The sequence below is a fragment of the Bidens hawaiensis genome, unplaced genomic scaffold (assembly GCF_021521415.1).
Source record: "Bidens hawaiensis isolate Kalapana, Puna unplaced genomic scaffold, B.hawaiensis_p1.1 tig00028587_1, whole genome shotgun sequence".
Classification (NCBI taxonomy): Eukaryota; Viridiplantae; Streptophyta; class Magnoliopsida; order Asterales; family Asteraceae; genus Bidens; species Bidens hawaiensis.
The window spans coordinates 30617-37229 of NW_027494685.1; the positions used below are offsets into that span (position 1 = coordinate 30617).

Below are 6613 nucleotides of genomic sequence, written 5' to 3' on the forward strand. Positions count from 1 at the left end.
TATTTAAAAATGTATTTCTTTTATTTATATTGAAATTTACTTATTTTATTATAAATATTAGTAAATTTATGATATTTGACATATATATAATATCCAAAAATTAATTTTCTTTATATTTACCATGTCCGAGTACTCTCCGATTACACCCAACTCCCCAATCGGCCAACTAGGGTTCGCCTAGCGACTTTTTCAACCTTGGGAAATATGTAAATAAATCATATGTGAAAATAAGGGTAAAATAGTCATTCAATAACTTAATTTTAATGAAATGGACAAATATGTAATATATATGTATTAGCAAGAGGAAATATGTAATTCATTTTTTTAACTTGGGGAAATATGTAATAAATCATTTTAGGAAGAAGAAATATGTAAATGCCCCTGAGTTTAATATGAACGGGGAGTCGGGGACAGACTTACTTTAAAATAGATATTCTTTTATAACTTTGATAGGTACATAAAAGTTTTATAAATATTTTAAAATCACATTTTTTTATCAATTTTAATGCATTTAAAATCTCCTTTTCTACAATTTTTAAATCGTTTATAGGGATATTGTGACTCATTGGCCCGTGTTAAGGCCAACTTTTCAACCTATTTTCACAACCGAGCCTTTTGCTAACGGATTCTAATTAATTCTTTTAGTTTTTTATGACGTGACGTGGTTGCTTGAGTGTACGCTTATATAGCAGAAAAAAAATATGTTTTCTTAATAATAATAATATAGGTTAAAAGTTGAGACTCTTATGATACACTTCTTAAGTTGGACTTAACATCGATCAATAAGTCACAATATCTCTGTATAAACAATTTATAGATTGTAGAAAGAGAGATTTTGGTTGTACTAAAAATAAAAAATTGATAAAAGAACCGATTTTGAAAGTTATGTTAAACTTTTATTTGACTATCGAAGTAATAAAAAAATATATTTTTAAAGTAAAGTTGTTCCCGTTTATATTAAACTTAAATATCTTCCTTATTGTCTAGTTGAATTCTCGAATGCTTAACAAACGGAGTAATATTTACTCAACTTTCCAAATCACCTAATAACAATGTTTTAATACATTTCTAAACCAGACGTGAAACGATTTTCATGTAGAATAAAAATTGCAAGGTTGAAGTGTAATAAAGCACAATTAATTAGATTAATTGGTTGGCAAATGCAATGTTCTGACTGAAAAGTTAATGATATTGGACAACAAAGATTTATTAGCTGATGTGTTTTGGGTTAACTAGAAAGTGATAGTTAAAGCGTCGTGATACTATCACTCTGTCAATAGGTAGTGAAGCTTTAACTAGTTACTCTTGATTAGGACGTTGTGGTTTAACTAGTATTTAAATAAAAGAAAACAACAAATATGTGTGTATATGCATGTGATAAACGGAGAGAAGTGGACCCCACCCGCCCAAAGAGTGGGAGGGCATTAAGGAGATGTCGCAGATAGAGCTAACGCCCTTTTGATGATGCTAGTGTTGTGGTTTGGCAAAGTTTTAGGCGTTAAAATGCTCGTGAGGTTGTAAGGGCGCCACCCCACATTCTCACAGTGCATGGTACTAATATTGTAATAGTATATTGGAGTAAGATGATCAAATGTAAAATCAACCAGAAAATGAAGATCCTATATCATAAATATAAAGTGACCAAATGTACTACCGAAGACCGTAACTGTAGATGTAGTAATATCAACTCACTCAGTCATTCTCATGTTTGGTGCACATTACATGCCTTTGTGACTCCTATATGTGACGATATGCTTGGGTAACAAAGGGTAACAAAATATTCAAATCTAGGGGTAATCCAACTACCTAAATTGTAACTAAATACCAACACTGAATGGTAGTTTTGTTTGTAAGAATCGTTCGTATATAAAATTGAATACAACTATTTTATTGATTTACATTTCATAAAATAAAGGAAATCAGTATATTTCAGATACAAAATACAACTAAAATGAACAACAAAAACTTTACCAGTAAATTTCATAAATAACAAAAGATATTGGTAAGGTCTGAAAATGGTGGGATATAGGTAAACCTTAAATCTGTCCATAGCAGAGGGACTGCTTCTAGAGAGACAATCGGCTCCAAAGTAAACAACATACAAACATGCATGTATCACTGTCAAAGCAAGGTAAAAGAGTGACATAGTAAAATACAAAAACATAACTAAAATAAATGAAACATACTTAAAAGATATATTTCGTCCTTTATGTTTATACAATTTTCAGTTGTCATTTGACTAAAATATGCACAAATTGTCTTTATATTTAAAACCTTGCATGTGACACCCATCTCATTAATGAACGTCAAACATGTTAGTTAAATCTAGTTATGTGCAAGGCTTATGAGGATAATATAGTCTTTTAATCATATATGTCGTATAAAATAGTTATTTATGTTTAAGAAAGATGGGGAAACTTGCATAGTTGCATGTGCTAGAACAACTTTAATTAACATAAACTAGTTATTCGTAAAAAAAATCTTGTTTAACCAATGAATTAGATTATCGTGATTAATTTTTATTTAACAAAATGTTAAAAAAGCATTGGGCCTTCAAGTAGGTAAAAATTGTAGAATAGTTAATTGGTTGGGCCGAAGGGAGAAAATAGACAGGGCCGAAGGAACGGGCAAATGGGAAGTTGACAGAGGTAGAGGTGCACAAAAATCCCAAACCCGGAACCGGACCCGAAATAAATACCCGGAACTAATACCCGGATTTTTTATACCCCGAACCCGTACCCGACCCTACCCGTAGGGTACGGATAGGATATGCATTTTGGCACTAAAACCCGAACCCGAACCAAACCCGATTTGTACCCGATAATACCCGAAAACCCGATTTGTACCCGGTAATACCCGAACCCGAAACCGGGGTTTTCCAATACCCGAAACCGGGTATTTCAAATACCCGATGTATACCCGAAAAATACCTTAAAAATACCCGAATAATACACCTAAAAAGTGTAAACTTTTAAAAAATCCAATCTATACCAAAAAAATACCGGAAAAAACCCATAAATAGGGTTTTCTCAATACCCGATAATAGGGTATTCAAATACCCGGTTTTAGAATACCCGGTGCTATACCCGACCCGAACCCGATGCATAGGGTATGGTTTTAGAGACAATACCCTACCCGATTACTACCAATACCCGATCATACCCGTACCCGGTCATACCCGAACCCGGGTATTTAAAAAACCCGATTTGTGCACCTCTAGATAGAGGTGCATAAGTCATAAGCCGGTACTCTCAGGAACCGGAATCGGATAGGCACCAGTTTTGGGTATGGTCAACAAAAGTCAAAACCGATTCGCGTAGAACCGGTTCTGCATATAGTCAAGTATTTGACTGGGTTTTCCGGGTTTCAGGTAGGGTCGGTTTTTGGCCGGGTATTTCCGGCAGGTTCGGGGAGAAATCCTATACCAGGTCGTACCCGCGGGTCGGGTATGGGCAGGAACCGGTTTTGGTTCGGGTCTAGAACCGGGTATTTTGTGCACCTCTAGAAGTTGGGATTTGGGAACCAACCGACTGCAATTAAATGTCACAAACATTGTATATCAACATGTACAAAATAGTCTCAGCAGGTTGAGGTTTAAGTACACAACAATATAGATTTTGGAGTATATTAGAGGCGTGATAGCCATTAAAAATAATCAGGCAGGAGCAAGGGGCACAAGTCGCTCGATCTTTTGTTTTAAAGCAGCGCGACAACCACAAAGTTGCCCTATATTACCTTACATTTCATCATCATCATCATCGTACTCAGTATATCCCACCAATAGCAATGCTATGGTAGGGTCTGAGGAGGGTAAGATGTAGACAGCCTTACCTCTATCCCATAGGGATAGAGAGGCTGCTTCCGGTGAGACCCCCGGCTCGATAGTAGTTTTGAATCAAGCCTTGGACATAAGACACATAACACTCAATCATCGGGACACCGGCTAATTGGTGCATATGCCCTTGTCTTTCGGCTATCAACGCCACCACATGATGCCTGATTAACCTTCCGCCACTTTTAACGTTATTTTCACGTGATTAGTAAAATAACATCAAAATTAGTGCAATTTTACTTTTGCCCACCCAAGGGTTCACACATATATACATTATATGTGCGCACCGCAAGCAGGGCGTATTACCTTACATTTGATTTGTTGATTTTATATAAAATGATTGTTTTAACCTTACTATACAAAAGAAGATATAATAGGGAATAAATCGTTTTAAGATGATCTTTAAATCTAATAAAGTGACTAAGGAACAAATCACAGTTTCCTTGCCTTGACTGAAGATCTGTTCAGAATTCAAATGAAATTCAGTCCAACTTCATCCATCCAAACAGCGCGAGTAACAAGTTAGTAGGTGTGGAATACATGTAAAAGAGGACACACACAAAGAGGCATAATAATTCCACTTTTGTCCTCTAACCAAGGAAAAGAACAGTATTGGGTAGTGTTTCAGCCGCTCGACAATATCAAAAACTGCCATGCGAGTGTGAAGAATGATATGATGTTCGCTACATAGACTCCAACTTCCAAATTTTAATGGTCCCGTCATCACTTGCAGAAGCAAGAAGCATGTTACCCTGCAAAAAATCCACACATGATTACAAAATTAATACCTGTAACTCATTTGCAATTATATGACAAGAATTACCGTAGGGCTCCACTGCACTGAGTTTATGTCCATCGCGTGCGCCTTTTCTTTCTTAAGAAGCAACTTATATGAAGGTCCATCAACCTGTATAAGTTTAAAAATAGATTGTGATATTATTATTACCAGTCAAAATAATGAATTATCTGTAAAAAAACAAAACTGAAAAGGTATATATGAAATGCCTACCGAAAGATCTTCAGACTCGACAAATAAATGTATAGCATTATCAGCTGCTCCAGTAGCTATTATTCCTTCCCTGTCACATGAGCAGTACAACAATATAATATCTGCTTTGAATGTTATAATTTTGATTCTCATACTTATTTTTCAAGACATACAAAATAAAAGAGCTTTTTTACAGTTGCAATCGAATGACTTTTGATATAAAAAATTATAAGTATTTAGAAAACTACCTTGACCAATGGACTGAGAAAATGGTTCGATCATGATAACCAGACATCGTGCAAAGATGGCACCTGCCAAAAACAAAAAAAAACATAATACGTCATATAGCATGCAATCTGAATAATTAGCCTTTTATAAATACATAAATCAGGATGGTACTCACCAAGATGCATTGATATCACCGGATTGTAATCTTGTAATATCCACTCCCCACACCTTAATGGTGAGATCATCACTGCAAATATAATCCACAAGAGCCGTTAAACTAGCTTATAAGCAAATGGATTACTGATGCTACATGACATTTAATTACCATACCTGCAAGTAACCATTTTATCTCCAGTGACATTAAAAGATAATGCCCCTACTGTTGACGTGTGCCCACTGAAATCATTACGATATTATTTATTAGATTCCAACATGACGACACAACTTTAAGCATTTGTTATAAACTGTCACCTGTTTGACTCGCTTAAAGTCTGCACACACTGCCAATCATCACTATCACCATCCTCAGCCCAAACCTGGAAATGCAATGGGAATGTGTTTTTACTGTCAAACCAGTTGTATGATATCAAATAATACTTTGGCCAATTTTGACCCGTTTGACAAGTAAATGGGTCGAAACCAAGTTCAAAAAACAAGGCTTAGAAGACAAAATGCATTACCTTAATAGTGTTATCATAGCTGCAAGAGAACAAAACATCAACAGTTGGATGCCACTGGACCATTTTGACATCTTGTGTGTGTCCAGTCAGCACAGAAACACAATCAAACTCATTCCCGGGTAAAACTTCCCATATCCAAACACATTTGTCTCGGCTGCAAGTTGCAAGCAGTGAACCGGATGCGTTCCATGATACACTCTTAACTTCATTTTCATGCCCCTACATAACTCGACATTCAAATCACGATTTGCTAAATAGGTAAAATATCATTAACATTAAGAAAGTGTATTTTATATAATATACCTCTAAAGTGGACACACATTCAAAGTCATTCCCATTCTCTTCCCAAAAGCAGTGGTGGCATCAAAACTTGCAGTTGCCAGTTGTTTACCAGATGGTGACCAAGCACAAGATCTAACCGTCCGATCATGTCTATCTTCTAATACCGCCTAAACATAATTCAAAGCTTTATTAATCTTATTGGTAAGAATACCCATACACTATAATTAAGTCTGTAAAGTAACCGAAAGTACTGTTCATGAAGTGCTCAACGGGAAGTTCGTTTATGTTCATTCGTTTAACAAATGAACGAACACGAACAAGTAGTTCCGTTCGATTAACTAAATGAACGAACACAAACAGAATCCATGTTCGTTCAATGTTTGTGAACATTCGATAATGTGTTCGTTTATGTTTACTTTTTAAGGGGAAAGTTAACTTACAAATGAAATTAACGTGCTAAACGTGAGAATCAAGTAGAGTAATTATATATACAAGTAGAGTAATTATTTAATCACGTCCATGGTTGCAAAAGTCGCTAGGCGGCCCGACTAGGGAGTTGGTGTACTCGGAGAGTACTCGGAAATGGTAAATATAAAGAAAATT

At 35.4% G+C, this 6613-nt stretch overlaps 1 pseudogene across 1 annotated transcript; it reads right to left on the reverse strand.

Annotated features, from left to right (window-relative positions):
* Nucleotides 1-4313: 4313 nt before the first annotated feature.
* LOC143577432 (protein CIA1-like) lies at nt 4314-6377 on the reverse strand (annotated as a pseudogene). The gene is made up of 10 exons (XR_013143109.1): nt 6369-6377; nt 6032-6177; nt 5729-5947; nt 5520-5584; nt 5379-5444; nt 5224-5295; nt 5069-5131; nt 4842-4911; nt 4656-4739; nt 4314-4584 (listed from the first exon to the last, which is right to left on the reverse strand). The product of XR_013143109.1 is annotated as a protein CIA1-like (transcript).
* Nucleotides 6378-6613: the final 236 nt, after the last annotated feature.